The following is a 23,880-nucleotide window of genomic DNA, read 5'->3' as shown; positions in this document are numbered from 1 at the left end:
AACTCCGGTTTTTTATTCGTGCTTCAACATTTTACCTTACAATCGATTCAACCAAAACGGTGCAATATACCTGTCTTTAGTTTAAGAAATATTTTATTCAAAAATATACATATAAGTATATAAATTTAATTAAATATTTCGTAAGCTAAAAACAAAACGATCCATCAATCTGTATCTACGGCCTTAGATATGCGAAAACATTTCCAAAGAGGGGGCGAAAGTTGTAATCTATATGTAAATGAGATTTCCCAAGCACCGTGTTGTAAGTTATATTGAACAGTTTATATTTTCCAAATTCTTAATTTTAACTTGTATGTTGATCGAGTAGAAATTCGAAGCCCTTTCATTGCTATATTTAGAGGGGATTGCCCAAATCTGACACAAAGATGTCAACCACTGCCCCTCCCTCCCCCCCCCCCCCTTAGCATTTTGTGGCATATTTCAGGCGGTAGATGCAGATTGAGAGTGATTTTTATTTGAGACAAATGTAATGTACCATTTTAGTTGTGTCAGTTGTACGCGATGGGTACCTTGTGTAATATGAGGTACATGTATATGGCATTTTTTTTAAGGAAAAATATAAATGATCATTGATCGTCAATGCTTCAAAATAAAGCTTTTCATAACTATCAGTCACAGAGAAGAGCCAAAAGATTCTCTTTTCTTACTTTTTCATTTTACCTTTACAGCACCACCCTAAGTGATCCCTCCACCATCCCTGGAACAGATGGCACCAGTGATGCAAGGAAGTTATTCCTACTCAATGGGATTTGTCCGACAATGTGTATTTCTATCATCACGATAGAAATGAATTGTCGCAGGATTCTTCCGTTTGGATAGAGCCGATTTCAACTACTTCAACTAATCTGTTGATGGGTCGGGTTTTTTTTAAATTTTAAATACACACTACCTGTTAAATACCTGCGGTTAAAGCTTTATTTCCTCAAATGTTGAAGCTGCATGTCCTTTAGAAAAGGTACAAAAAGGTCAATTTATCCCCGTCTCACATTTGAGACATCAAAGAAGATTTTTTTGTCGACAAAAATCTACATTATCTGCTTCAAGTGTAATCACTGGTCTGATCTCGTTGACATCAGGATTAACAGCCAACAGCCGATCAATTATTGATTCATGACGGCCTAAATTTAAAGGAATAACGTGGTAATTTGCATAAACTCTAGCATAGAATTTAATTTACGTAATTTACGTACCGATATTCCCATAAAAGTTAATAAATGGTACTTCAACTTGGTTATTCATATTTTTTACAACTATTATACTAAAAAATTCAATATTTAGCGCAAAACACCAATGAGCTATAATATCATTTTAAATATTCATATAGAGCAGACTAGTACTGTTTTATTTTTAAGTGCAGTTTTATGATGCATTTGAACACGCGGAAATTTATCTAAGGTTAAGTTTTACTTATTGATAAATTTTCTTTTAACAATAAAACAACATTTGATTATAGCACACAGAAAAATGCAAATATTATAAAAACCATAAGAACGGAATTTGAATTTATCATAGACAAAGCCACCAAATGTTAATATAAAAATGTAAATAGTTATCTATAACTGATTAGAGGCTAAATCGTGTATGATTTTTATTATTTTGTAAAAACTATCTTAAAAATCCCATATATAAAACATCGTTAACACATGCACCTGTTTTTGACATCTTTGCTAGTCAAGGGCGAGTCGATAGTTAACCCTTTGCTAGCGAAGATAGTTTTTGAAAGCCTCTCGAAAGATCTAAAAAGATAATTCCAACAACACTAGTTTTGCATGTCTTTCTATAATATTTTTGAACGTTTCATGACTTTTTAATTATCTAATCGTGCTTTTAATATCAGGCGTCTGCCGGCTTTGCTGTAAACTTTTTACAATTTTGTCTGGACTTCTTTAAAATCTTTTAGCAAATTACCTTTACATTTTGGACAAAGCAGCCTTGCTGGAATGGCTTCAAGTTTGTACAGTCCGCATTCTGTGCGAAGATAAACAACAAAAAATAAATAAAATGTGGTGTTTTTAAAAGTATTCTCTAGAACAAAATAACATTCCAGTTCTCTCAAAACCCATACGTTTCCTAATTTATAAGTATTTTTGTGTGTGTGATACAAACCATGAAGCCATAGCGAAAGGGGGTTGATACTGTATTATACATAATAGTAAAGTTTAAAAATATCTTGGATCATTGCTTGGCATTGTTGCTCGGATGAAAGATTTGGGCCATACGCCTCTACGTATTATCATTTTAAGCTATATTGTATTTATTTTGATATACATATACATATATGCATTTTTCATACCCCGGTGTGGCGTTTATATTTTTGAATATTTCAAAATCAATATACGCATAATTTAATTTGTAAATATTTTTTTTACATCTCTCGAATGTGTTGGCATAGATTGCTGAAATTAGATAACAGGAATTAAGTGTAAATAAAGAAATTAAGGAAATGAAATACTCGTTGAGTGTCGAAAATTTTCTTTAACATACAATCATTAGAACATGATCAGAGGTTAGTATATACAATTCACTTATTCATTAAACTAAAAGCTAGTCTTTGCTATGCAGGTACCAAACATCAGGCATATATCACCGTTTTTTTAAGTGTAAAAATAAATAACAAAATAAAATTTCTTCTTTTAACATCTATCCTAATCGTAGAGGGGCGAGTTATTAATTTCTCTACATTCTTTTCAAAACAGCAGAAGGCCGTTGGGGAGGTTCATTAATTTCTTTCTTACATGACTGTAAATTTTTGTAAGCCCTCCTGTACACTCTATGCTTTGTTCGCTACAATTGCTGCTCCCGAATTCTGTGTATACGAAACTAGCCATTATAAATTAGTGAAAAAAGACTCAAGGACTTTATATAAATAAAATTGTAGTCAACTTTTTAACAAGCTAAGACATATGCAGGCTAAAAAAAATATACACTGGACATCTTTTAATCCTTTAACTCTCATTATATACATGTTTATATATATATATATATATATATATATATATATATATATATATATATATATATATATATATAATGCCTGCGCAGTTCCAAAAAATCCAAGAGTGGTGAGAGATAATACTCAGTACAAGATTCGATTTAATTTGATAAACACTAAATCTCATTCATTTGCTAAGTTCACGGATGATGGGCTGGTCACAGGACGAGATGGTGAATCTAGAATGATCAGCGCTCAAGTCCCTGGGGGTCGCCGTCATGGCCATCATGGCAGACATGGCAGCATTAGGATCCCAATACACTAAATCTCATTCATATGCAAACTTAATATTAAAAACAACTCTGTAAATTTCTTATTCAAATAAATTTTCTAATTGATTAAAATGTATTTGTTTCCATTATAGTTTGGCCTATTATAGTCCGTTTTATCTATTATCAGTTTTAGAAAAAGGTCCGACTTTCCATCCCTCTTATTGTTTGTCACATGTAACTTATTGTTGACAAAACGGAAATTTACTAAATTACTTTTGATCGAAGAAGAGGTTGAACGACACGTCATTATGTCAGCTTCAAACAAACATTACAACATATTCTGTGTTTTGACCTACTTAGATAAACAGATAGTCTAAGCGTGTTGTTACTTGCACGGTTCTATGTTTGGAAAGTAGTAAATCATTTCGTTATCACGCATGCGAGTTATAACTTTGATTGAAATAATACTTTAATTGCTGGTTTTGTTGTCTTTTTACAACGATTAAATATAAAATTTACCTTGAACATATCTATCCTGCCAAAATATATATCCTGCCGAGTCATGTTATCTGGCCGACAGTAGCTGTGCGAACATAACTAGGTAAATATTAAGAGATAGATATATTTCCCTGTTTAAATACCTTCCGAAATATGAAACATTCACATATACATGTACGTCAGATACCGGGAATATTTTACCTGTGTCTGCAATACAATCGGTTGCCAAAACTGAATTATTATAAAGTTGAAATTGAACGACTCCACTATCTAAGTAAACATACTTAGTCTAACGTTACAAACATCATTGTTTACCGAAGAGAATGTTTTGTTCCGTGCTTCGTGCTTCGAATCAGTACGATTTTATGGGACACATTCAGTTAGTAAAATCATTCTCCACGTCATGATACGTTTAAGACCGGTGCTCCAATTCTCCAATTTCCATGGTGCTAAGTGGACGAGAATCATCGTCTCCCTCCAGATGGGTCACAAGGCATCCCTAATTGAATCGACCCAGTAGTTCGGTGGACTGAGTGCCTAGTTTAAGGACAAATCGAGCAACCGCCGCAACGGGACTCGAATCATGGACCTTGGGGTAATATAACTAACAATTATGATCATGCGTGAGCCATGTGCTCTAGCTTTCAAAAGCTTCTATTTTCAAGTGTTCATTTCTACTTTCGAGATTTGTTAACTGGAGAAATTCACATTTTTCATCAAAAGTGAACTGAATAAATTTCAGAAAATGAGTTACAAGTGAAATAAATTATTTGAAATTCGTTGTCATGTACAAAAAGTGTGTAACATGTTTTTAATTTCATAGGTGTTTAAAATTGTAAAAATGATCATTCAAATCTTGGGGGTTAAGCGACCACAGCGAGGTTTGAACCTTTCGGTTATTGGCCTAGTGCCCATGACTATTGAGCCATGTACTCCACGTGCTAAAAGGTGATCTATGATTTTTGTGTGAGGTTAAATACAGTAACTAATAATTAAAGATACAACTTTAAAAGAGGAAACCGATGGTAAGAAATGGGACGGACGCTGGTGGGTATCACATTCCATGTGATCTTTCTGGATCTGCGGTTTTGTTTTTTTTTATGGTTTTAAAGAGACATGGTCTCAATATGAGCTGAAAAATTCAATTTATTTTTTGTTTTGTTGTTTTTTTCATTTGTGAACTGTATATATAATTTTGTACATCTTTTAATGTAAAACAAATATATCAAGTTAGGTACTAGTAATCAGTAATAGTAATACTAAATACTGGATGTAAGATATGAGAAAAGCTAGTTTCTAGTATATAGCTTCAAGATGAAAGAACATTCTTTACACTCGTAGCCAGTTACAAGTTGCTAGCTTTTCTTGTATTTCGTAGCAAGTTACTTGTTGCTATCTGTTTTCGTAGCCAGTTTCTATATATACTAATAACTAGCTTTACCTATCTATCTGACAATGTCACGGCCAACATCATCAAGACAATGACTAAAATCAAGCGGCATCCACAGCGGACTGTTGGAGGTTGCTTATTTTTCGCTTATCTTTTGTTCTAAGATAGTGTTTGTACAACACGACTGACAAATATATAAGTATCAAATCTATATTGCTTATACATGTGACTTACGTATTTGAAATCAACCAGCCTGACTTACCACTAGATTGACATTTCAGACAATGAACATGGCAAATTGGGAAACAAAGCATACTAATTAAAAATGCAAATGCAGATGGTATGACCTTGTTTCCTTCCTGGTGCAATTTCAATATAATTGTATCGTTACATGACAGTAATGATTGGGAATTGGAGGTGGGGCATGGGACAGAAAATGATCAAAAATCTTGATTAAAAACAAAATCAAAATGAGTTACTGTTATGATATTGATAAAAGCGTCAGTTGGTTTTATATTAATATTTTGAATTTAAACCTATGTAAATTCAAAATATAAAATAAGAAATCGTTCTCCAACTGTAATACACACCTTTCTTCATTATATATGGCGTACGCATGAATAAAACCTCATTGGTTGAATTGAAATTTCTTTCAGATAGCTATAGCATATGATGTCCTAACACACGATGCAGATCAGCACTCTAACAATAAGGAAACTGAACTTTAATACTTGATACGTTGCATTCTTATTTCGAACGTTTAACCGGTACACCAGGTCTAAAAGCGGAAAATCATTTGTACTACGTAATTTAATCGACTAAGCTTTATCTGCATTACTCTTTATATATGTTTTTAAAGAACACTTTGTACAGACAAAAAAATATTGATTTATATAGCATTTTGGTAAAATGAGAATAATTTACAGTAAGCATAATTACATGTACTATAATGCATATTTAAACATGCACTTATATTATAATATGGTATTTTAACTGTATGTTAAAAGACATGAGCCAAGGCTCATGTACGACTCTTTATAATGAGGCAATCACCAAATTTTAAAGAATTATGTCATTGCAATTGAAATGAGGAGGTAGCAATGACATAAGAAAAGATTCCTCAAGGTAGCTATTGTGGCTTTTGTGTCCGATACTGGCTTCATCACAAATAAATTGCTCATATTTTTCAAAGGGAAAGGGAACCTTATTTATGTCGTTTTGTATCCGTTCGCCACATATGTTCTACCCACTTAAGGATAAGTAATGCTTGCTCTCCTTTTTCATTTAATTCCAGTAGATCTTAAAGGGTTGCTTTCTTTCTCGATTTTTTTTTAAATATTGACATTGTCAAATTTTGATAAATGTTTCAATGAGTCATAAAAAAACCAATAGATAAGAATTATCTGATAGATAATCAATTGCATACTAATTACTTAACTATATTTTTTTAAAGAACGGAATATGCCAGCAGTTTAGCTTGCAATAAAAATGTTTTAAACTCTATCTCATTTAAAAAAAAATGTCAGAAAATTCACAGGTATTCCGTATTAGATTTGAAAAATACTTTCTGATGGCGAATCAATATCGACGGAATATTGCCCACTCCAGTTGTTATTGTGTTTTGGACACTATTTTTATTCAGAAAACTATTATTATTTTCAAAACTTAATGTATTGTATACTAAGATGAGAATTGTATTAATAAAAGAACTAATGTTGTAACATTTTGGTATCTAATGCATTGAAGTATGTCCCGAATTAAAACGAGCATTGTATACAAAAATGTCATTTTACAACTGTCTTTCCATCAGATATTTACCTGCTATAATTTTGTATTAGATGACCTCATACCAAACAGACCAATCAATGATATACATTAAAGAGGCTGGGTCATCGGATCGTTCTTATGATGAAGTCTTTAGCTATAATCTATTATTAAGTAAAGAAAAAAATCATGTATTTTACCTTTTAACTTACCTTTTAACTTTTGCATTTTCCTATATTCTTAATATATAAGGCTATCCTTTTAAAGTATATCTAAAAATGGCCATGACCACAAACCCATTTAAGCATTTTCAACCGTTTGAAAGTGGCATATTACATGCGGTGCCGGACATCTCATCGAAAGACAACTCGCCCAATGCGACAACTCATCGAAAGTCAACTAATCGAAAGTAAAACTCACCGACGCGACATGTCAACGAAAGACATCTCGTGGATGACGACAATTCATCGATATAAATTGAAATAAAAATATAAATGTTTGAACACTTTTCAGGTTATCGTCTTCATTTTATTCTCAGTCACGATATGGCTGAGGGAGGAAGCGATTTTACATTTATTCCTTCGCAAAGGAATAAAAACAAATTAGCTTACAATGGTTTTATTTAGATTTGTGATCGGAAAAATGATAAAAAAAGTGATTGGAAAAAACAAAAAGATTTACTCGATCGTTTCGACATTCGGAGAACGAGTCGCGAATGCCAATTATTTACCATACCTTGAAGGGCTAGCACACAATATAAGGTTTTCATGTAAATGTTAATCAGTGCGAATACAATTACAATTTTTGATACCTATTAGTTATTGTGTTTTACTTTTCACTCTTAGAGTCTACTTTTTCACTTTTATTTTCACTTTTGATAAGTTTCGATGAGTTTCGATGAGTATCGATGTATTGTCGTATCCATGAGATGTCTATTCCATGACTTGTCGTATAGATAAGCTGTCCATTCGGCGAGTTGTCGCATCGATGAATTTTTTCGATGAGTTGTCTTTCGATGAGTTGTCATATGGTAATTACTGTTGTCGAAAATCCAGAGCCAGTATCTCATACATGTACTAATACTTAACGCATACTCGCACAACTGGTCGTGAGTTTCCTACATGGATAATTCTGTGGAAATCGTAGTTGTGATCACAATCCACACTTTACAAATGTTGTGTCTCTTTATCGCCATCCTTTGGGGAAAACCTATAGATTTATCACTGTAGCCTTTGCAGTATAGAAGTTTGTATCTATATGTTTGAATCTATATGTTTGTTTCTATAATTATGTTTGTATCTATATCACTTGACATTAAAACTCCGTTTTCGGTAATACATGTACTACATGTATGTATTTTTATTACCCCAAAATAACTCATTAAATATGTGGGTTGACACCACATATTGAATGAATAAATCAAATCCAAAGCAATTTCATCACAGTACCGCCAAATTGTATAAAGAAGGGGGATTTTGTTTTTTTCCCTTTTGACCTTTGGGTTGACACCACAAAGGGGAACAACTTTTGAAAAGTGTGGATTGGACTATTGTGCTTTAAAGATATTGTAGATTTCTCAAAGTAACGAGAACAAATAAAGCTTTTGTTTGATAAAATACTTATCAGGTTTTTACCAACTATTTGGGCATACATATAGGATGTTTTATTGTCCACCTCGACAGCATTTTCCATCAATTTCTTCACGGGGAAAAAGTTGCAGTCTCGTGGACCATCACATTTGCTTTTGTCCTCATAGTCAGTTAATACATTTAGGTGTGGTTTGGTACGGATGGTTTACAAGAACCTGTTTGATGAAACTGGTATTGCTTTTGGAATGCACGTCATCATGAAACAGAAGAGTCAATCAATATTTTATCTTCGACTCTAGTGGTGGATTATTTGCTCACAACGAAAGTAAATAAAAATTTGAAAAAAAAATCATACAATATTCAGTCGCGACAGTTTCATTAATCAACGTTTTAAAGTACATTTGTTCTATTGTATTTAGCTATAGATTTATTCAAATCATTTGAATGAATTTGGTAAAGTCACATCTCAGTACACTTTAACACGCATAATTTACTTGCTACATTAAACTTTTCTAGTTATTCAAAATTAGTTTTTAAAAACACCAAACAAACAAAATCCAAGTTGAACGCATGTTTTTTTGACCGTACAGCTGTGTATATAAATTTCATTTTATTTTTTGCATGTACTATACGATAGATCTAAAGCTAGAGTTAGAAAATCCCGGCAATATTTCCGGAAAGCTATAGTTCTGTAGCTCAACAAAATACTACAGTCATCTATGAAGCACATTTTTTGCCTTCATGTTTCATTATTTATCGCAAATATAGCATGGATGTATACGGTACGGCCGATGTAGCATTTTGTTGAGTGATGACACTTTCTAACTGGTGTGTATTTCGATTGCGAGTCGCAACAAACTGACGCCTATTTGTAAATGGAAACAGCTCATAATAGACTTGTACTCGCGAGTTAAAAATTATTTGAGAACAAAAGGGGCGATATTTACGTACATGTGTAAATAATGTTATCTGATAGTAAAAAAATCCCCTCAAAACCAAAGAAAAGGTTCTCTAATAGCAGGACGGGCGCATATGGATTAAAGTCACAGATTGAACTTAGCTCATCAAATTGCATTATTCAGTTTATTCTGAAAAAAATCGTCAAAAACTGTTTAGTGAACAAATTTATTATATCTTACATTACCGTTCACAATGTACCATAAATGTATATGGAATATTGCACGAGTTGAACCGATTGTTTTTTCTCACAAAAAAGCTAGCGTTTGCTGCAAACTAGAGATACAGGAGCTGACACGCCGTGAAATACATAAGACGTTTTACAGCATATGTCTTTAATCCCTTAATTCTTTGAAACATCGTAAAATGTGGTTTGTTCAACATGTATACATGTAAAATTCTAAAATGGCGATTCGATTTGCACGTGAATTTTACAATCCGAGATCGATCGATTAGCGTGTTTGAGAGACAGTCAGTAGTAAATATTGTCTGATGAATACTGAGGTACTTGTAATATAATTCATGTTCCTACAGACTAAGTGGGTTACAAAATTAGGTAAATCACAGGTCAGTCCAAAATTAAACACATTTGTATCGTAAATTTCAATTTTTTGTAAGTTAAAAAAAAACATGCACACTTGTAGAAGAAAGCGTGCCATTGGTCGGTTAAAGTTCAATAAAATGTAATTTATGTAATATATACTCATATTGTCAGTATCTATTGTGAATTCTTTGGAATAAGCTACATCAAAATAAATATTCTTCCTCAACTAAAATTAATTTGTTGAAAATGACTGAATTTATCGATGATCGAAGCATAATTGCTGAAATATGAAATGGCAAACCTGTTTAAATAGTGTGTTTCTGACAATTGTTTACATCATAAAAAAAGATCGAGTATTGTGAGATCTCTTAGCCAATTATCGCAGTGATATTATAGTTTATGCAGTCCTGATACAGAGTTTAACGTCACAAGTGGCAGTTGGTGCATAAATTATCGATACCGTGTATGCAGACAGGGTAACGGCTCATTTAAAATAAAACACAATTTCATAAATTATTTAGATATATGTACAAAATAAATAGCAGCTATAATGCTTGAAATATCCGATAAGATTAAAATTAGTTCTCATACTGAAATCGACATATACTAGATAAAATTAACATTGCGTGTAACACTGCATACCTAACGGAGTTATCGTTCCTTATCCGCTAGGGTCCCCGTGAGAAATACTCTTCCGGTCAGGACCGTAGCAATAGACCGTGGCTATTTATAGCCACCGTCTAAAAATGGAAGACCTTATTGTTTTCGTTTGGTTTCTTTTTCCATATAATTATTTTTTTTTCTTACAAAATTTGTGCAGGCATTTATCGGAAATAGCTGAACCAATTATAGTGAAATTTTTATATCTAATAGATATTAATCCGAACTTAATACACATTTTTTTATTTTGATGACGTCGTTTCCATTCTTGAGAAAATGACGTTTTAACGATTTTCAGAGGGTCGGCTTATCCAGGGATCTCCTCCTAAACAGTAGAAGATATTGAGTTCAAACTTTCAGAGATTGTAGATGTGCAATTTCGCATTCATATTTGTCATGCTAAAAAGGCGTTAAAGCTCGCCTGTTTACAAAAATTGAAACTAAACAAACGTCGTAATTTTTCATGATTTTCTTAATTTATTTTTTTTCTGAAAAATAATTTGTTAACACGTGTAATGCAAAAAATGTTTTTATTTACAAGACCTTTCATTTGATATCAAGAAAAGGGGCTGGCCCCTCAAATTAGGGGACCAAAGGGCTTTTTTAGTCTTTCATATGTAGCCATTTACTGAGGGAAATTTTGTGAACACTTATAGAAGCAAATATGTTTATTATACAGTTATGTATCCAAGGAATGTAATGATTTTATCATGTGTTACGTAATTAGGGGTTTTTAGGGGCCAACAGTCCAGAATTTTTATTTCATATATCTCAGAAAGGAAAACTATTTTGAAATGCAGTATAGAAGAAAAGATGCTCAGAATGATATATTAAATCATATACAATTTTCAATATTTCGTTAAACGGCCCCTATAAGGAGTTAAGGGATAGGCCCTTAAAATGGTCTTTCCCATATATCTCAAGAACGGTAACGAATTTCTAAACATTTGTTGAACAAAATGTGTTAAGATTTGATTGACCTTTTATTTTATATCAAGAAAAAGGGACTGGCCCCTCATATTAGGGGACCAAAGGGCTCTAAAGTCTTTTATCTGTAGCCCTTTGCTGAGGGATATTTTGTGAATGGTTATAGAAGCAAATATGTTTATTTTACAGTCATGTATCCAAGCAATGTAATGATTTTATCATGTGTTTCATTTTTAGGGATCAAAAGTCCAAAAACTATGACCACTTATATCTCAAAAAGGAAAATATTTTGAAATGCAGTATAGAAAAAAAAATGCTTAAAATGATGTACTTTACAAAATGCAACCTTCAAAATTTGGTTCAGCGGCTCCAATAAGGAGATAAGGGACCGGCCACTAAAACTTTTTTTTCTCAGTTATATTAAGGACAGTGAGGAATTTCTAAACACTTATTGAACATAGCTCTTATCCCTGAAACAAAATAGTATCTGGCCCTTTGAATGCGTCCCTGTGTTTCTATTCTAAATCATGTTTAGCTGTTAAATAGCAAAATCAAGATCGAACATATATCTCCAATTCTAAAAACAGACGGAAGACCTCTTCGTTGCTCGCAACGAGATGGTGTCTAGTTATTATTAAGGTCTTCCGTTTCCAACGGAAGACCTTATAGTTTTCGTACGATTTCTTCTTCTTCTTATTTTTTTTACACAAATTTTGCGCACGCGATTTCTCGAAAAATCATATTTTCACAGACGATGGGACTTGATTTAAACATAATACATTTTTTAGATGTTCCCTGTCGTCACTTTTGGTACCAATTTATCGGCCATTTTGTACCATTTTACGACCTATTTTGTGCAGAGCTGATCTCAGAAACTATTTCATAGAAAGAAGTCTATAGTTTGAAGTTGTGCACTATTGTGTTGTTTTACGCCAGTGGCGCTATTTCTTAGAGTTCGCCTAGGCACGAAAATTGGGTACGAACTTTCATTCAAAATTTTCATACGTTTTGATCTGTATCTTTTTATCAGTTGAAATTTTGTTAAGACATATATTACAAAAGTAGTAGATAATCAAAAGTTCTTTCCAACAAAATCAAGAAATAGGGCCTGCCCCTTTTTTAAGGGGCCAAGACACTCGTAAACTCTATTTCAAATAACTTAAAAACGATAAAGATATTGTAATCCATTATAGAAGCAAAGTTGTTGATCGTAACAATATGTATTAGAAAAAAATATTGCCACGCCCATTTTTTACGTAATAAGGGATTTTTAGGGGCCAAAGTACTTAAACTTTCACGCAATATATCTAGATAAGTAGACATACTTTTTTGGACATCATAGAAGAGAAAATGTTTGCAATAATGATTTAAATCGATTCCACTTATCAAAACACCAATGTCTGTCCCCATTAGGAATCTACAGGGCTGGCCCCTAAAATATTAAATCATTTGTACCTCAAAAATTTACAAGAATTCTAGATAAGTGTGAGAGAAAAAATCAAAGTACTGAAGTACTAACGGGAGTTGATTTTATCGATTATCATTTATTTTAAAATCATATAATCTGGCGTGGCAATTTGTTTCTAGTCTGTATTTAAATTACGCGCTTTTTTATAATATGAATTTTATTTAGACTTTTCAGACAAGAATTTAGAGAAACCCCATATGAATCATGTATAATATTTAAAGATAGATTTCAAACTATATATATTAGTAATCGAAACAATTCTAAAAATTGTATGGATCCAAGCACTATTGATATTGAACTCCAGTCTCGTTCAATCAGACGCTCAGCTGTCTCCGTTAATCTCCGACAAGCAAGAGAGCCAATCGCAACTTCTCGGGCCTTTCCGGCAAGCTCGGAAAAACACCTCGAATGTATTAACATCACCGGATGTTAGAATTTTATACAAAATGGAGTCGCTTCCCATTAAAATAAGTATCGGCTACACAGTCTTGTATGTCGCTTCTGTGTTATATTTTAGTGTATATCGTCTACTTTAATGAAGTATAGCTCACATCTCAACAGATCATAAACTGTGTTGTAGTTATATCAAGTTTTATAAAAAGGGGGGTTGTCATGGACGCTTAGGTAATACATTCGAGGTGTTTTTCCGAGCTTGCCGGAAAGGCCCGAGAAGCTGCGACTGGCAAGAGAGCATCTCTGTTTGTCGGAGATTTACGGAGACAGCCGAGCGTCTGGTTGAACGAGACTAGTATATTAAACTCTGGCGTAGGAATACATTAGACTACATAAATATCTAAATTGTTCGTATTATATAAAATCTTACTAGTTTCAAAGTGTTTATAGATAATTTTCCTTAAAAAACAATGCTTCAGCATACATTACATCGAATTTTTCTATTATATGCAAGAACTAAGACTTGTCAGCGGTGGTGATTTGTGCTTAGGTCCAAACACTGTTTCACTTTCAGTTTGTCATAGTGACTACATAGGAGAGTTGATTTAAACCAACTCCCAAAAATGTTAGTATTTCGGAGACCTTTCGAATGAACTCAAGAAAAAGGGGCTGACCCCTTCAATTAGGGGCCAAGACTCTCGTACACTCTATTACAGATAACTTAAAAACGATACGGATTTGGTAATGCATTATAAAAGCAAAATTGAAGATATAACCAATATCTATTAGAAAAATTCCTTGCCACGCCCATTTATTACGTAATTGGGGATTTTTAGGGACCAAAGTACTTCACCTTTGACGCAATATATCTAGAGAAGGAGACATATTTAAAATTTGTTAAGCATTGTTATAGATAAAATATCTCTATTGATGATTCTAATCAATTCCACTTATCAAAACACCAATGTCTGTCCTGATTAAGGATCTAGAGGGGTGGCCCCTAAAGTATTCAATCATTTGTATCTCAATAATGTTTAACAATTCTATATAAGTGTAAGAACAAAAAATGTTTTTATTTGTGAGACCTTCCGAGTGATCTCAAGTAAAAAGGGCTGGCCTCTTAAATTAGGGGCCAAGACATGCGTAAGCTCTATTACACATACCTTAAAAAGATCAAGATTTTGTAATGCATCATAAAATTAAAGTTGTTGATTGTAACAATGTCAGTTTGTAAAACTTTTTTCAACACTCATTGATGACGTAATTAGGGATTTTAGGGGACTAAAATCTTAAATCTTTAAAGTGCTGTATGTCAAAAAGCAAAACCCCTTGTTAAGCATATTAAAGGATATTGACAATCGTATACATTATCTGAAATAGAGTGGTTGAAGGGACTTCTGAAATTTCATTGATATTTTAATGATATCTTTTAAAAATTGAACGGAAGACCTACTCGTTACTCGTAACGAGATCGTATCTAGTTATTATTGGGTTTTTCCCACAAATTTTGTGCACGCGATTTCTCAAAAACTATCCAACCAATTTAAACCATTTTTTCACTGATAATAGGAAGCAATCTGAATTTATTTTGTTTTTCATATTGTTGCCGTCGTCCCTTCTGATACCGATTTATTGCTGATTTTGTCAAAAACTATCAGAGATATGAAAATGAAATTTTCAGGATTGGTAGGCCATATTCTGAAGTTTTGCCTTTTGTTTTTGTTTTACGCCATTGGCGTTGTTCTAAAGAGCTCACTATGGCTCAAAAGTTGGGTACGAATTTTGTTCCCATTCTTTGTACACACGATTTATCAGAGATGGCTCGTTAGATTTTGTTAAAAATTTTAGGAGTGATAGAAAAAAAATATATCTGGATTATCCATTTTTCATTTTTTCAAAGTTAATTTCCGGTCGTCCGTTTCCTGTCCCACGACAATAAGCTTGTGACATTCAGATCTCAAAAATGATTAGGACTTGAGCATTCACACTTTGTAGGATTATAGACCTATAGTTGTGGATGTCTGTCAACCATTTTGTTTTGTCCGTCCTAACTTCCGGTCGTCACCGGAAGCACTTCAGAAATTATTTTTTCTTTTGCAATAAATTTGTTTGATATGAAATTGAAATATAAGTATAATCCTTACATATGTGATGTTTCCAATGTTAAATGAAAACAAAAAACTCGACTTCGGGTGAGATATCTCAAACATCTCAGAAAGCGTTTTTTAGATAAATGTTTTACTCACGAAAACTCGAAAAGTCAAGTGATCAATACACGAAACTTATATAGATAATAGACATTCGATAGAAAATGCGTTTAATTGTTTTCATTTTGTCAACCGTCACTTCCGGTCCTCATCGGAAGGGTTCAAACAAATCAAGCTGTTTGAAAGTTTCACTGTTTTTCTTTTTAGTTTTAATTTTAGTAAAATTGATAAACAATAAAGTACAAGTGTCTAATGTTCATGAAATACTAACTTTTTATTTTGACTGAGCATTTCCATTTGTCCGTTTCCTGTCAAGAAACAAAAACAAAAATAAAAACAATGACTCCACAAGATCTCAAAAACAGTGATGAATTAAACAACCAAACTTTGTGGGATGATAGCCCTAAGTATGAATCCGTGATTACATTTTTTTGTTTGAATTGTCGTCACTTTTGGTCGTCACCGGAAGTACTTAAAATATGTTTTCCCTATTTTTTTTTTACATGGACTTAATACCGGTATATAATTACACGATCTTATATATGTTAAATAAGCAAAGATATTCAATTTTCGGTCAGTTATATCAAATATCTTTGGTATCTAGTCTTTTTACAAAATTGATAACCTCGAGATTTAAGTCACAGTAAGTGATTGAGAAACGACCTCTTATAAATGATAGACAATCGATTGAATATATGTTTAACGGGTTTTCTTTTGTCAATCGTCACTTCCGGTACTCACCAGAAGAGTTTAAACAATCCATTTTCTTCACAAGTTTAACCGATGATCTTTGGTGTTTCATCTTCCATGATCAACAGTGGTGTACACTAGACAAATGTATAAAAAAAACAGCTTTTATTTTAATAAATCTCTTTCGTTCGGCCGTTTCCGGTCTCGAGACAAAAAACCTAGATTCACCAAGATTGCAGATTTGGCAGAGAATATTGATATTTCATCGTTTCATATAAAAACAAAATCGGGCGGAAGACCTACTCGTAACGAGATCTAGTGTAATGAACTGCTTGTAAGTAAATGTGAAAATGTGCTTCATCAAGAAAGATTTTGACACAAGTCATTTTTTGTAGATCGTTCCACCTTTCAGGTGAACGACCTCTTGTTTTCTTTATGTTTTTTATTCTTCTTCTTTTTTGTTTTATTTACTTCGGAGTCACTTTTTGTTATTAGGGTTATCTAAAACAATTTAAACTTTATGTAATTGCTCATTAAAGGTTATAGTACCAATTGACCCTGTGTAAAAAGAAACTCCCAGAACTTACAGAGTTACTGCCCTTTGAGAAGGAAATGTTTGTTATCGCTACTCCTCTGAAACAATAAGAGATAGCGACTTGGAACTTTTACCAATGTCTTTAGTACCATTACATGGTGCAATTAAATAGTTCTTCACTCGATTTATACCAACAGGATCTGAGGCCCGCTTCTAGAAGTTATTGCCCCTGAAAGTATATAAATTTCCATAAAATCACGTCCAACTTTTTTTTATTACTTATTGTAGACACTTCGAACCACTTGGGATGGAAGCGTCTACCTTGGCCGAACAAAATGACATAAAGGTCAAAGGTCAAGGTCATTTGGAAATCTGTAAATTAACGAGTGTTTAGATCTATTTTGTTTAGAGTGCTAGAGAAATTGTTTTTTCATAGACGTAGTAGGACACCTTCAGACATGTCAAAATATAGCCCCTTAGCTCACACTTCTGAATAATTACAGAGTTATTGCCCATATTATACTAAATACTTGTTATCGCTACTCCTCTGAAACCATAAGAGATAAAGACTTAGAACTTTTACCAATGTATTCAGTATACTTAGAGGATTCTTCAATCTATTTATACCGAAAGGATTCGAGGCATCCTTCTAGCAGGTGTTGCCCCTGAAAGTATTGAAACTTTGATAAAATGACTTTTTTACTATCTATCATAGAGACTTCGGACCACTTGGAATAGAAGCGTCTACCTTGGCCAAACAAAATGACATAAAGGTCAAAGGTAAATGTCATTTGGAAATCTAGTAATTAATGGATTTTCATATTTTTTGAAGTACAGAATTATAGTAAGAGTTTCAATAGCTTGCTGGATTGCGCAATAAGGTATTCAATTAGATCAGCGAAGTATCACATCAAGTTCTGCGGTTACTCAAGTGAAACTTGTTTTACAGTCAACTCATTCATTTTGTACAAAGACAGCTAGCCTCTAGAACACTCTCTTCTATTGTTAGGTTTACTGCTTATATGATTGTGTAAAGAATATTCACTTGGCTCAATTTTTTTTCAGAATGAGTGAAAAAAAAAATCAGAAAAGTAATTTAATAAATATTTACGATATATACAACAAGGAGTTCTTAAAGAAATGGGTTGAAATTAAAAAAAAAAAACACTTTAAAATAATTTATCATTTTATGACTTTTTTGTTTTCCCATTTTATAGAACAACATATATCAAGTATGATAATTTGTTGTATACCTTATTGAGCTATCTACAGCTGATCTAGCAATTCATTAAAAAAAATTAAGGTGGAAAGACCTCCAATTGTTCGAGGACAATTAGCCTACTAGTTTATATTTGTTTTACTAGAAAATTTCGGTACCCTTTACTATTAAAAATAACTCCTTGTTTAGGTTGTAACTACAATGGGTTCTCTGGGAAGTATTGTAACATGTCTTGCCCTACGAACTGTGGAGACAAAACATGTGACTCAGAACTTACAGCCTGTTATGCATGCACGACCGGCCTCCATGGAAGTAAATGTAATAGTTCCTGTCCATCCAATTGTAACGAGAACAAATGTCGGCAAGAGGATGGTACATGTTTTTCGTGTGAACGTGGTTTCTATGGTAATGAATGTAGGACACTTTGTCCAATCAACTGCAAAGACAACGCATGTCCAAAGGAACTCGGAACTCGTGTGAGCCAGGCTTTTTTAAAAATCGTTGCGATACTCCATGTCCCATCAACTGTAAACACAACAGATGTCACTTTCATTATGGAACATGTTCTGAATGGAAACCTGGATGGACGGGTACAACCTGCCAAACAAGTCTATGTAATCATTTTGCATTGGATTCCAAAATGTAAACCATATTTAAAGGTATGGTATTAATATATACATGTTTTTATGTCTGATATCAACAGAATGTGTAGATGGCTAGTTTGGTGAGGGATGTAATTACCAATGTTCAGGACATCATCTGTAACTACGTGACCGGTCAGTGTGAACGAGGCTGCTCTATTGGATGGGCAGGATATAGGTCTGAGAAGGTAGCGTATCTGTCGGTATAATCTGAATTTCAAAATAAATCTAAAGCAATCAGAATGCTACACGACAATCGAATAGCAGCAGTTTTAATGTAAATGAACACGAAATACTTTTTTGCGTTAATGACATGTAAAGAAAGTATCAAAAATATGTTTAAAAGAATGCGAGGATGGTACCTTTGGTTTGGAATGTACCAACAAGTGCAGTGGCCATTGTTAGAATGATTTACTTTGTAATAAAAAGACTGGTGTTTGTGATAGAGGGTGCAATCCAGGGTACATTAACAGTAACTGCGGCGCAGGTTAGTGATTACAATTATTTTCTACAAGTCCATAAAAATGTATCTTTCTAAACATGATTGACACTAATTGTGGCGTGATACATGTAAATATCGTTGATTGTAAAAGTCTGTTTGAAGGCACATGTGAAATTATCAAGAATTTAATTGTTGTTCTTCAATCATTTAAGCATATCTTTTACAGCATGCACACGCCATCGCATTCAAAAAGCATAGCATTGGAATATCACAACATAGCATCTCATACATTCTCAATTGTCATATACCCATAGCATTCCATAGCAAAGCACACTTGATTGTAAATCGATTTTAAATGCTTTTATCTCAAAGAATAAGTGTTTACAATATCGATAAGTGGCAAACTTTGAGTTCTTATCATTTCACTTCGAAATGTTTGGAACTCTTATGTATAAGGAGGCGTTTTTGTTTTAATAAAATAGCATAGCAAAGCAAACCATATCATAAAGTCCTTCACTTTGATTTCTCATCGCATAACATAAACATCTTATAGCATTGTATTAAAATTTCATAGCATATCATTAAAATTACTATAACACAGCATTATATTGTAGCAGATATGTATGAAATTACTGTTGTAGTTTTGCCTGTATTTGTCATATCGTTTTGGGGAGTTGATTTTAATCAACTGTCCTATGCAGTTACTCAGGCAAACCGAAAGTGAAACAGTGTTTTGACTTCAGCACAAATCATTGCTGCTGACAAGACTTAGTTCTTGGAAATAATTCATAAATTCGATAAAATGCACGCTAAAGCATTGTTTTTCAAGGAAACTTATTTATAAATACCTTGAAAATAGTCAGATTTAAAATGGTACGAACAATTTAAATAATTTTTGTCGTCGTGTATATTTCTACGCCAGAGTTCAATATAGTCTCGTTCAACTCGACGCTCGGCTGTCTCCGTAAATCCTTGTCGGAAATTTACGGTGTCAGCCGAGCGTTTGGTTAAACGAGACTAGAGTTCAATATTGCTTGGATCCATACAATTTTCGAGAAATATTTCTATTACTGATACATAGTTTGATTGAATTAATTGTATCTTTAAATATTATTTAACATGATTCATATAGGGGTTTCTCGACATTCTTGTCGAAAAAGTCCAAAAAGTCATATCATAAAAATGTGCGTAATTCAAATTAAAAACTACATGTACTTGTCATGCAAAATAACATATCATTGAATTTAAAATAAATAGACATCGACAAAATCAACTCCTGTAAGTTCTTCAGTATTTGATTTAGAAATACATGTCATTATCTACAGAAAAAAGCATCTACATATTCTTTATTAAGTATGTTATCTTTTTACTTAGAGTGTTCAACCGGATATTTTGGAATGAACTGTCGCGAGAATTGTAGCGGTCATTGTGTTAACAATGAATCATGTCGAATACAAAATGGTGCGTGTTTGTCGTGTAAACCTGGCTTCTATGGGAGTCAGTGTGTGGTATCTTGTCCAACCAACTGCAAAAATAACGGTTGTGACCAAGAACATGGGACCTGTTCTTTGTGTAAACCCGGCTTCTTTAAGATTCATTGTGATACTCCATGTCCCACCAACTGTTAAGACAACAGTTGTCACTTTGATTATGGAACATGTTATGAATGCAAACCTGGATGGACAGGAACAACTTGCCAAACAAGTCAGTGTAATTATTTTGCCATTGTATAAATGAGTTTTTGAATGTGAACCGTATAAACATGTTTTATTTATGTCTGATATCGACAGAATGTAGAGAGGGTTGGTTTGGTGAGAGATGTTATCACCAATGTTCAGGACAACATGATCTGTAACTACGTGACCGGTCACTGTGAACGAGGCTGATCTCTTGGATGGACAGGATATAGGTGTGAAAAAGGTAGTGAATCTGTCTGTTCATAATTCAAAATTAATCTAAATCATGACACTTAAATATCAGCAATTTCAATGTAAATGAACACGAACTACTTTTTTGCGTTAATGACATGAAAAGAAAGTTTCAAAAATATGTTAAAAAGAATGCGAGGATGGTACCTTTGGTTTGGAATGTACCAACAAATGTAGCGGCCATTGTTTGGATGATTCCCCGTGTAATAAAAAGACTGGTGTTTGTGATAGAGGATGCAGTCCAGGGAACATTAACAGTAACTGCGTCGCAGGTTAGTGATTAAAATCATTTCCTATAAGTCCATATCAAAATTTATATTTCTAAACATTAATGACACTAATTGTGGTATACATGTATCTTTGATTGTAAAAGTGGTTTTGAAAGGACATGTACAAATTATCATGTGTTTCAATATTGTTCTACAGTCATGTAAAGCATATCTTTTACAGCATGCACACACCATAGCATTTTGAAAGCATAGCATTGGAATCTCTTACCGTAGCATTGGAATACCACACCATAGCATCGCATACATTTTACGGCTTAAGGGAATTATTTAGCAAATATTTTATTTTGGGACATTGACTATATAATCACCAGTACAATAGTCCTGGTACCTATATTCAATTTAAAATCACGAGAACAATAATCCCGGTACCTATATTCAATTTAAAATCATTTTGAAGAGGAGGACAAGAGCTTGTTCAATACCGTTTTTGGAGAGACTGTAGGCATTCTAGATATATTTCGTTAGTCAAATGGACAAATCTCCGAGATATGTTACTTTTAACCCTCATATTTCATAGAAAATGATTGTCTAAAACATGATTTTTAATTGCGTTTACCAAAAACTTAAGCCCCGGTACACCTTATGAAAAAATATATTGTTATGATGCATCAATCATTAAAAAAATTTATATCTTGAATTTCATAAACCTGTAGGTACCTTTCAATTACTAGATCTTGACCTTAGTTGTATTTCAATCGAGTGTAAAGTATATCATTAAAAGGTAATTTTATGGATGTACATATGTATTTTGTTAACATTCTGTTATGAATACGCAGAATGATTTCTTTGAATTTAAATTGAAAAAAAAATTCATTTGTTTGAAATTAAATTATTCTATCAAGAAAGTTTTGCTGTTTGTAAGAACAGACTATATACTTCTAATTAGCGGACCCCAAGTCACGCTAATTGCTGCAGGTAACCAACCCCGACGACAACCACCCAAATTCTTTATACACATACTGTATACGTAATGTTACGCAATTCACCTTTCTCTGTTGGTGAACTGACACTTCGAAATTTTAACGTGTGATGGATACCCAAGAAAATATGAATATTCATATTTTATTTTAAACCGACTGATAAACTAGTTATACAACTTATATTAAAGGGGCATGGTCACGATTTTGGTCAAATTCTATTTTTATGTTTTAATGCATTTCGGATGATCAAATAAAATTTGAGAGTCATTCGTAGAGTAATAAACAAGATATAGGGTTCGTAATTCTTTGTCATGTACACAAGGATCGTGCCCTTTTTTTGTTTATATACGTTTGATATACCAATAAAAAATCTGTCTCTAGCTTATTTGTTTATCTTTTTATTTATCTTAAACATAGATAAATATTTCTTGAAGTTTAAAACATTCGTTTAATCTTTAAAATTGATTTTTTTACTTCAACGTCCAAAATGTAAACAAACGCTTTGTTTACATAGCAAAGAATTTCAAGCTTTGTAACTCGCTTATAACTCAACAAATGACAATTAAATTTCGGTTGCATGTTAAATATGCCTTTCTTAAGCATTGTAAAAACGAAAATCGGAAAAGTAATTTTTGACCAAATTCGTGACGATGCCCCTTTAATATCTTTCGTTGACATGGGTATCAGCGCGATGGAGTCATCGACGTGGGTGAAAGCTGGAGTGTCCAGAGAACACCCACGTGTCCAAGCGGGCAACCAGCATATCCATTCAACTATTGTCGATCACGGGGATTGAACTCGGGTCGTAGCGGTGATAAGCGAGTGCACTTTTAAACAGTTTATATCTACATGTGCTTTGTTATTTAAGAGAAATGACTAGGTGTAAGGTATGTTTTATAGGTAAGAATCAATTATGAAAGATTGAAACGCTAATTAGTATCCTCTTTCTCGAGGCAAAATAAGATATTTCGAAATGTTTATTATATTATAATAATTAATCAAATTAATTGATAACAAACAATTGTAAGCGATGAATGTACCAGTATCAGGTAATATGTAACGCTATCGAGTATACAAAATAGTAAACAAAATTATGTAATAGCATCATTACACGTTTCTTTTATTTCTCACACTTTTAAAAAAAAATAAATAATAAATTGTAACAATCAACTCCATTTATAAAATAAAGGAAGATGAATTAATATTCATTAATTCCCTCGGTTATATTTCCCGTATGAGAAGAAATTGGGGGAGGTAACTCGCGTTAAAAACAAGATCAGTATCACCTGGGACTGGTTTTACAGTACAGCGACGGTGTGGACAAGGTGAGAAGCTGTACTGCGAGGATGCACAGTTTTACCTGAGATACCTGTGCTAAACCGCGATCAGTTTCACACCAAGAGGACTCGCGGTAAATACGCAAACCGCGTTGGCCGTAGTATAATCTACTACAATAATAATAGATTAATACTACACAATATGTGTGTGATCCTGTCCCTCTGTATCTGCCTGCATGCTGATGAGTTGTTTATGTGAATATTCTTTGCCCTCCAAACGGTTTAGAAGAGTTATTTTCAGAGTGTGTGTGGTCGT

At 33.1% G+C, this 23,880-nt stretch overlaps 1 pseudogene; it reads left to right on the top strand.

Moving 5' to 3' along the window:
- Positions 1–522: 522 nt before the first annotated feature.
- Positions 523–23,665, top strand: LOC128173876 (multiple epidermal growth factor-like domains protein 10; annotated as a pseudogene).
- The last annotated feature ends 215 nt before the right edge of the window (positions 23,666–23,880 follow it).

This window comes from Crassostrea angulata, chromosome 2 (genome assembly GCF_025612915.1).
Source record: "Crassostrea angulata isolate pt1a10 chromosome 2, ASM2561291v2, whole genome shotgun sequence".
Classification (NCBI taxonomy): Eukaryota; Metazoa; Mollusca; class Bivalvia; order Ostreida; family Ostreidae; genus Magallana; species Magallana angulata.
The sequence above is the reverse complement of the archived record's forward strand: the minus strand, read 5'-3'. Positions and strand labels throughout refer to the sequence as shown.